Source organism: Pleurodeles waltl, chromosome 7, assembly GCF_031143425.1.
Source record: "Pleurodeles waltl isolate 20211129_DDA chromosome 7, aPleWal1.hap1.20221129, whole genome shotgun sequence".
Lineage (NCBI taxonomy): Eukaryota > Metazoa > Chordata > Amphibia > Caudata > Salamandridae > Pleurodeles > Pleurodeles waltl.
In genome coordinates, this window is record NC_090446.1 from 15949993 (window position 1) to 15959471 (window position 9479).

General features: G+C 39.0%; 1 pseudogene; it reads right to left on the reverse strand.

The window, feature by feature from the left end:
- Positions 1-2925: 2925 nt before the first annotated feature.
- On the reverse strand, positions 2926-3883 carry LOC138246727 (olfactory receptor 5AR1-like; annotated as a pseudogene).
- Positions 3884-9479: the final 5596 nt, after the last annotated feature.

The following is a 9479-nucleotide window of genomic DNA, read 5'->3' on the forward strand; positions in this document are numbered from 1 at the left end:
TCCAGTAGCCTTATTAGGCATTATCCTATGAGGCTGTGTGATTCAGGGGGCAGAATGACCTGACTTGTGGGGCAGTGAGTCCAATCCTACACCATGTTACAACTGTCGGCCTAATCTGGGTTTTCCAGCTAACTAGCAGTGCCTCATCTCTGCTCAAGAGCAAGGATGATTGTGGCAACCGGGCACATGACAGAAAATGACTCCTCAGGGGAATCATGGTCGATCACATCTCATCCCTTTCTCTCAGTTACATTACTCTTACATCTGCAAAGACAAGTAGAGGCAGAGAATGGTTCAATAAGGTTTATTGAATTAACTGCATTTTAAATAAAATGGCATGAATTGTAATAACTAGGATGATAAAACATGCTTGAAGCAAAATGGTGACAAGATGAGTGAAACACAAGCACAGTCCCCCATACTGTCACTATGCGTAATATATATGGTTCCTATCTAAGCTATGTTAAAGCACAGCGTGATAAGCCCTAATCCGCCCTTTATTTTTCACCTCTGGGAAGACATCATCTCCCATACCTGAGCAAGGAAGTCTGCTGTCTAAAGACACCATCTCCATGTGCTCCAGGGACCAGGTAGTCTAAGCAAGCAGCTGTAGTGAAGGCAGTCAGCAATCAGCATGGACTCATGGTCTTCTGGCTGGAATCTCCCTCCAATGTGTATGAGATAGAGAAGAGTTGTTATAATGAAACAGCTGATGTTCCGAGAAAATGTCCCCATGTAAGGATGTGTATGTTTCTGTGAATGTTGGAGACACAGCGTACCACTTTGCCGGCAACTCTATCTGGCTGCAGCCTTGATAAATGCACAAAGTGAAAAGAATGTCCTTCTAGAAACGCAATGCTTTCCTAGGCGAAAGAACAACTAGATGAAGAAAAAAAAAAGCACTGCAAATGTGGCCTATGTTAGAAAAAAACCAAAGCTGAATAAAATATAACTGGGCTAAAGTGCACAACAGCAGGCCTAGTTGCTAAAAAAAAGTGTCTTAAACCATGGCTAAAATAGATATACAACACTAAACCATGCACTACGAAAAACATCATTTTGCATTGGAGCTGTGCTACAAAAGGGATGCAAACCTAACATAAAATCCTATCAAGTCTGGGCTCAGATGTATTCAATAGTAGTGCCACTCATCATCTCTCCTCCTCTATTGCATGAGGGCGTCTTGGTGATGTCACCCAGGGAGTCTCCAGGTTCTATGTATCTCTTCCTTAACTCTAGATATGCAGTCCCAGCATCCATCGGTTGAGTTCAGAACTCATTGTGGTCCGTACATTACACTTCTCCAACTAAGGAGCTTAATGTTGATTGTAGGGCTAATTGAGCCGAAGCACCAAAGTCCTTTCCTGCACAAAAACAATCACCCCGACAATGCAGGCACCTTTGCACCATTTCTTTTTGCAAAACATATGTCCTCTTTATCAGGCTGCCGGTCTTGTGACAACCAGCCTCGAGGCAATGGTTGCACCGCTTCACTCCAGACAGTCTGACTACCATATTATGACTCTGGCAGTCGAATGCCAGGGGAATGCCACCTCCACCAGGAACATAGTTTCTGGTGGCATGGGGATAGTAGGAGTGGTGGTCAGCCAAAGCAGCACTGAGTTCAGCACTACCATGCTGATCACAAATCCAGTTTCCTCCAGCCTTTCCATGGTGTGGGCAGTGCAGACCCCCCCGCCCAGCAGCCTAGGAATGTGCAATGTCTGGTGTGCAGACAGTGCACATTCTGAGGGTGCCAAAGTCCCCCTCAGTGCGACGGCATTGGCCTCAGCTCCACGTGGAACCAATGCCAGTGCTGCTACACTGTTTCAGCTGGGCTGACTGCCGGAAACCTCCAATATGGAGGTTTCCACCGGTCAGCCCAGCAGAAATTCCATAATAGGGCAAGGGGGGAGCCCTCTAGGTCTACGGCCATCTCCTCTCTGTGAGTTTGGTAGTTGGCTAGTCTGACCGTCAATGTCATAATGAGACCCTTAGTCCTTTCTAGAGGATGGCTGTCATTCATCACCTGAAGAACAGTATTTAGAGGGTGAGATCCCAGCAGTTGCAGTTAATCGCAGATGCATTTCATTGCCTATGTGAACTATTGAGAGGACAAAGCCCAGACAGGAGTGTGGAGGGGAGAGCTGCAAATTCTTCCCTTGCCTCTATTCAATATTTAGCCCCTTTAGAGGGACAGTACAGGGATCATTGGGGCACTGAATGTCAATTGCTATGACAGATAAGGAATGGGGTACCCCATTAAACTGATGTCTAATGGTGTCATCTCTGTTGGGGAAGTGGAACTAGTGGAGCACCCTAATTATTCCCCAAGTGGAGCTGAAATTCTAGTGGGTTGCAGCCATGAATGAGGGCCAAGTCTGAAGGTGATATAGACTCGCAGACGCATCCAAGTGGCCTGGTGGATAATGAGTCTCAACTCCCTTTGAAGGAGATTGGGAGTAGCCGCCATTTCCATCACCTTGAGGGATTAGAAGGCCTTTCGCTTGAGGATAACAAGGAGGGATGGTTGAACTGTATGAACCTCAGTTTTGCTTTTCATGTGCAGTGAACGCTGTACTTAAATGTCAATTTGTTTCTGACTATCGTACCTTAATATGGGAGCAGATATCTTCTCAAACTGTTTCTATGTAGACACCTCTTCTTTTATTTGGAAACTCCACTGGTGTAATGTTATAGGCCATAATATAATGTAGTAAGTTAGGGCTACATTTTCATTTGTGTGCATGAATTCATTCATTAGCTGCTGTCATAACTTAGCCAGATTTGTGTCTTTAAGTAAGAACAAATCATATTTCCGTAATGTGTACTTTTACTATTGATATTATAAGTAAACTCTACTAAGACTGGAGCACAGACAGAGATATGAGTACCTTTTTTTCTACAGCCTAAACAATTTAAATATTACAGTAAGGTGTTTGTCTGCTTTAGTTTCCCTAAAGCTTTTTTCAAAGCACCTTTTGCATCCTTGTTTCTCAAACTGTAAAGAATTGGGTTTAACATTGGAATGACAATTGTATACATTACAGCAAAGAGCTTGTCTTTATCCAACGAATACTCAGATATCGGTCTCATATAAACACCAATCTCAGTTCCATAGAACAAAAAAACTGCGGTGAGGTGAGAGGAACATGTGGAGAACAACTTTTGTCTCCCTGTTTTGGAGGGAATTTTCATGATATTTGAGATAATTAGAACATAGGAAGTTATTGTTAACATGAAAGGACCAAGTCCCATTACAGTACCTCCTCCAAAATTTACAATATTTATAATATATGGGTCTGTACAAGAAAGTTTCAGAAGAGCAGCAAGATCACAAAAGAAGTGATTGATTTCATTGGATCCACAGAAGGATAAATTTGATATCAACACTGTATGTGGTATAGTGTCTAGAAAGCCAAGTATCCAGAATGCTGCAGTCAACAAAACCAGGGCTCTTTTATTCATTATGGCTGCATAGCGCAGGGGGTTGCAAATTGCAATGTACCTGTCATAGGCCATGACCGACAGCAAGTAAAACTCTGTGCTGAAAAAAGGAAACGCAAAAATAGAATTGAAGAATACATAAAGAGAAATTGATGGATTTATCAGATTTCTTGTTTTTTAAGCAGACTGCCAGCAGTTTCGGAATGGTGACTGTTGTGAAACTAATATCTAGGAAAGATAAGTTAATGAGAAAATAATACATGGGATTTTGAAGATGTGCATTGGTGCATATTAATATAATTATAACAAGGTTTCCAAGAAGTGTAATTAAGTACATGAGTAAGAATAGAATGAAAATTGGAACTTGAAGCTGAGGATTTTGTGATAGTCCCAAAATCAAAAATTCAGTCAAGAGAGTCTGATTCGACCTTTCCATAATTCCAATGCTCTGTGTTGCTGTTCATTAAATAAACACAAATCTGGAGAAAAAATGAAACAATATTATGAAAAGCAAAAGATATTCCACCAGAATTTAAAAGCATGAGTCTGGATAAATTGCTTTAATCAGTTTGTAGTGTACCCAAAAGAGAAAGACCTGAGTGGCGAATAGTAACCCAAGGGTATTATCTGTGTTATCAGCAATTATTTTCCAGAGTAGGAGCTGAAAAATGAGAGAGATTAGGTGATCATCATCCTCCAAATATTTATGATAATTTTTCCAGTCCTGGACCTTTATGTACCTGCAGACAGTGCCATAATGACCTGGAGTTTGGGGGATTAAACCTGTGTGGGAAAAATCAGATTAAAGCAAATATAACAGTACCTAGAAATCAATCAAACTATTTGAGTAGTGCAGAGCAATAGAGATTTCAAAGAAAGGCATCAGAAAGTAACTTAACAGTGCATAATAAAGCAGCAGCAGACACAAATCAAGATTTGTCAGTTTCAGGGCTTAATTTGTGCTGGTGTTGGCCAGTTCTTGACACTTCCACTCACTTCTTAGCACTGACACTTGTTTATGACAGTCCACCACATGATGACGCTGTCTAATTTTTAATACAGAACATGCATTTATCAGTTCCATATGTAAGGGATAAAGTACCCCCGCCGTACATTATAAAGATATTGCAAGTCACCGAGAAGTTCTATAACTATATAGAAGAATGAAAATTAATTGAAGACATCAGCAAACATATTGAAAAAATATATGAGAAACAATTCAATACAGCTCAGGATTTTTTTTTTAAGTTGCAGGAGTGCGACCTGTAGAAACACGTAGAAAGATTCTAACTTCTCCTTAATTATCTAATTAATTATCTAAGGAGAGCAAAAATTAGTATATTACTCTGCTTTTCACTGTAAGTTAGAGAAATAGAGCAGAAGAAAGAAAAGCAATGTTTCATTTTCCTTGCTTTAAACAGCTGCTTCAATTATGCTCCTGGGCCTTTCATCTTGGTTGCTGGCTCTGGCAGCAGGCTTTATGGCATCAGAACGTGACTATAATAACATATTTAGACAGAGTTCTGGCATATTTTCTTTAAAATCAGCGACTGAGTGTGTAAAGAAATTAGAGACAGGCTTTTATACAGGTGGTAAAGAATCCCATGTAGTAAACATTAATTATTCGTACAACTTTGGGTGACCTCAAATAGCCCCTACGGTTCACAAATTTGGAGCTGTGATGGAGGGGCAGGAGGTGGTGCCGTCTTCAGTGGCCTCCTGTAAAATACCCTCACTTATGTTCCAACAAATTAAACAATGGTCAATTGTCACCTAAACAAAATTGTAGTGGGCTCCTCCTGAAGGATCGTCAAAGACATGACATGGCACAGTAACCCTTATGTACAAAGTGCTTTTTGTGCAGTGAAAAACACTCATGGCTGTTCCAAATATGGAGAAAATGGTCATGGACATGAGGTAGCTTGCTGTGCCCAATGTGTCGCAACCCCAAATCCAGGAACCTGTAGATGCTTTGTGGAACAATTTTGTATCTTGGTTCAAGTTGATGGGTCCTGGCACAATGAGATTGCAAAAGTAGAAGACAAACAAGGATGAATGGCAGGCACATCCCAAAATGCATTGCATTATTTAAGGTTATTGAGAGAGCTACCTCAGACATTTTCAGGGACAAATCTGTACCACAGGTCAATAGCATTCAAGCCTGAAAATTGTCCAGGGTATAGGTTCAGGGTCCTGAAGTGAAGTAGGTAAGAAAACCATCATTCAAAGTGACAACATCTCCAAGCAGAATAAGGAAGTGTCTTTTGTCCAATTGTTGGTTGTACATCCCCTTCTGGAAGGAATAGGAGGAAGATTGCCAGGACTCTAAGGATAGCTCTTCAATTACTCAAAGCCAAGATACTCAGGTGAATACAATTTGCTTCAAAATGAAAAACAAATGCAACAAATCCCATTTCCCCTTTCCAAGATCCACCTATGTTGTCCAAGCATTTCTATGAAGGAGCCCATAAATGTTTGAATAAATTCCAGAAATATGTTGTTTCCTTGTCTCAGACTTGCCTTTTCAACATGGGCACAGCCTTTCACAAGCATTTGTGAATGTTAATTTGAAAGCTTTTGTTGCCCCCTAAAAGGTCGTATTACAGCTTAAGCAAGTTCTGACATGAACTTTCAAGGTCCCAGGAAGCCCCATCACCTGCCAGCATCTCAGTGCTGACTAAATGGATCTCTAATGTAAGTAACTACAGGCTACTTACTGACCATCAACAGATCTTGGAGGATGCATGAAGGTGATGGTACAGAACTATAAACTGAACATTTGTAAAGAAGCCTCAATAGACAGGGATATTTGTTCTCACCTGTCCAGAACTATTTCCCTCTGGAACCTAGTTTAACACATGGATTTTTACTCTCTGTTCCCTTAAGATCTGTGTTGATTTCACCATTTTCATGGGTATTTATTTCAATTTTTTTATAGATTCTGCTTTTAGTTTATTTTGTTATTCTCACCGTCTGTGCTCCAATAATTTCAAGATGATTTTATATCATTTTGTTCTTTGGGTTCCACCCCTCTGCCTTTTACCAGTTGTGGGATTAGTGAGGTAGCTAGGCACAGGTTAAGAGGGATGCATTGAACAGGATATGACAGCAACTTGTTTTGCAACTGGACCTTGGACCATGACCCACTTGAGAATCTTGTGAATACCACAACAGTCCCCCTGAACCCTTGCATATTCAACTCAAATACTTTGAGCTTTGATCCCCAGTGCTCTAAAATTCCTGATTTGAAATCTTCTGATTTTCTATGTATCTATCTATCTATCTATCTATCTATCTATCTATCTATCTATCTATCTATCTATCTATCTATCTATCTATCTATCTATCTATCTACACATATATATATTATATATATATATATTTATTAGCAGTCGTCAAGTAGGACATACACAAACTTTTATGCTATTTTCAACAGATAGTCAGAGATGGTATTATTTGGCAATAACATAATGCTCCAAGGTACCCACCTATCATCCCTATCTGGGATAAAGCCAACCCTATCTGCCCCCACCCCAACTTGTTCCTTCCTAATTTGTATCATAGGGAGGGCCAACCCTTGAAGTAAATGTGTGGTTGCTGACCTCTTAGTTCAGTCAAATAATTTTGTTGGGCTATACGCTAATCCACCAATAATACCAGCTATGATCATTCATGGTTCTGTCTGTCTCTATTAGGATGAAGACCTCGCAAGGTAGTGTAACTATGGTGAGACATTCAGGGTGAATGTGTATCACCTTTTATAATTTGGGGAAATGTTTCAGCCAAGGAATTCCAACCCTAAGCAATGTGGTGTTCGTGTGACCCCCACCGTCTCTTCCTTATGAAGGTGCTTACTTCTGGAAGTTAGCCAGGAGATGGCCATCTGGCCCTATGACTGTAATGTCAGTGGTGCACGGTGTTTCTGTGAAATCGTCTGGTTTTATTTTGATTTGAGTGAGTATAAAACTAATATTCTTAACATCTATTCATAAGTATTGCTTTTTGTCTTGTTTTCCCATTTTTTTCTGCTAAAGCCAAAGTGTTAAATGAATGAATCTAACATAAACCACATGCTTACTGACCTTCATGCTTATCTGTGTCCTATTACTGTTACGTATTCCACCGCTGTTTCCGAAATACGAAATCCCCGTTAAATATTTTCCTATGTGTCTTGTGTATTCTAGTGAAGTTCTTCTAACTATAAAATATTCTTTTTAAATATATGCTATTTCCATCGCTGTTATTAGCTTTTAAATATCAACCTACTGTTTGTGTTCCCTTGGAGTCCACAAGAGTTTTATGAAGTCTGATATCAGTCTGCTGTACCCGACAATAGTCAGGTTTAATAACTTAATTGCTAGTGATTGAAAAAATGTTGGCCATCAGTTTTACAAATTCTAAATGTTTCTGAACACAGCTGCTTTTGTACAGATGCTCCTGTTGGGTCCATGATTGGGACAATTTCTTTTCCCTTGGAAATTCCAACTATATATATATATATATATATATATATACATGCATATTGATACATTCGTGTGTGAGCAAGGACGCTCAGCAGAAACAGGTAATACAGAAATATATCCTGTTACTCTAGTTTTCTGAGTGAGAGCTTCCTTTGCTATTTCTTTGTTGTGAATATATATATATAAATATATATATATAAATATATATATATATATATATATAAATCTATTGAAAAAAGAAAGGTTAACGTGAAAAAAACGAATGGTTAACATTACATTATAGTTAGGTGTAAATTTCAATAACAGTTAAAATGGACATTTTTTTTTTAAATCACTAAAATTCACCAGCTATAGTTATGTCAACCAACTATAACTCGTATCCTAAGGTAACTATGATGTGTGCCTCCACCATGCACAGTTTTGTCATCAATGAAGTAATTTCAAATGTTGCATTGATATTATCAATGATGTTACAGAATATGTTGGGTAATTAGCTATGTATGGAGAAGACACTGGTTATTATTACTTTAGGCACAAGTTATAGTTACTTTAGATAAATATAACTGGTGAATTGCATTTTTTGTTGTTTAAAAGTTTACGTTGTCAATAAACTTTTTATGTAATTAAATCAGCACCTTTGTATTTTCCAGTGAATTTCTAACATTTTTTGCAGTGTAAACTAAGCTAGAATGACAATTTCAAACTACATGTCCAACATGTCCATTAAATGTAAACATCAAAACAACCACAAATGGGCTCAGCACTCCAGCTATAGAGCATAGACCTTCAGCTAGGAGTGGTTTAAAAATATATGATAAGTTCTCCTTCGGGCATGGATTTTATGACCCATGAGACATAAAAAAAAAAAAAACAATTGAGTGACTGCTATACTCACTCACACTTGCAGCAGTGCTTGGTGGTGTCCTTTCCCCTTGAAGGAACGCACCAAAGTAAAAATGTTAATACATTTGCAGGGCTCTCCTTCACGTAGTAGTGAATAATAAATTGTTTTATAGTTAGGCGACAATGACAGTTTAAGCAACTGTTTTAACCTAACAAAACCACTGAAATTCACCAGTTATAGTTATTTCAAATAACTACTGTATAGCTAATGCCCTAAAGTAACTTTAACTCATCCCCGCCATCTACAGTGTTATCGTCATTTCATATGTTGCAGTCATGTTATCAATGATGTCATAAAACGTGAGTGATGTAATATATGAGGTAATTAGCAGAGCATGGCAAGGGTCTGAGTTATAGTTACTTTAGGTCACAAGTTAACGTTACTTGAGACAACTATGACTGGTGAATTTCAGTGGTTGTGTGAATTCAAAATGGTATGATTAAACTGTCCTTGTCACCTAACTATAACCTCACTTTAACATTTGTGTTTTTCTATGAATTTCTAAGCCAGGCCCTGTGCCCAATCCCTCACTGGTGCCCAACCCCCTGCTGCTTACAACTTACTGTGTGACTGAAAGATGTAAATATATAAAGGTGTGTCATTTTAAGTAAGGGGGACGTATTCGGTTTTGTCACGGGGCTGCCGGCCTATTGGCTTTATCGTTT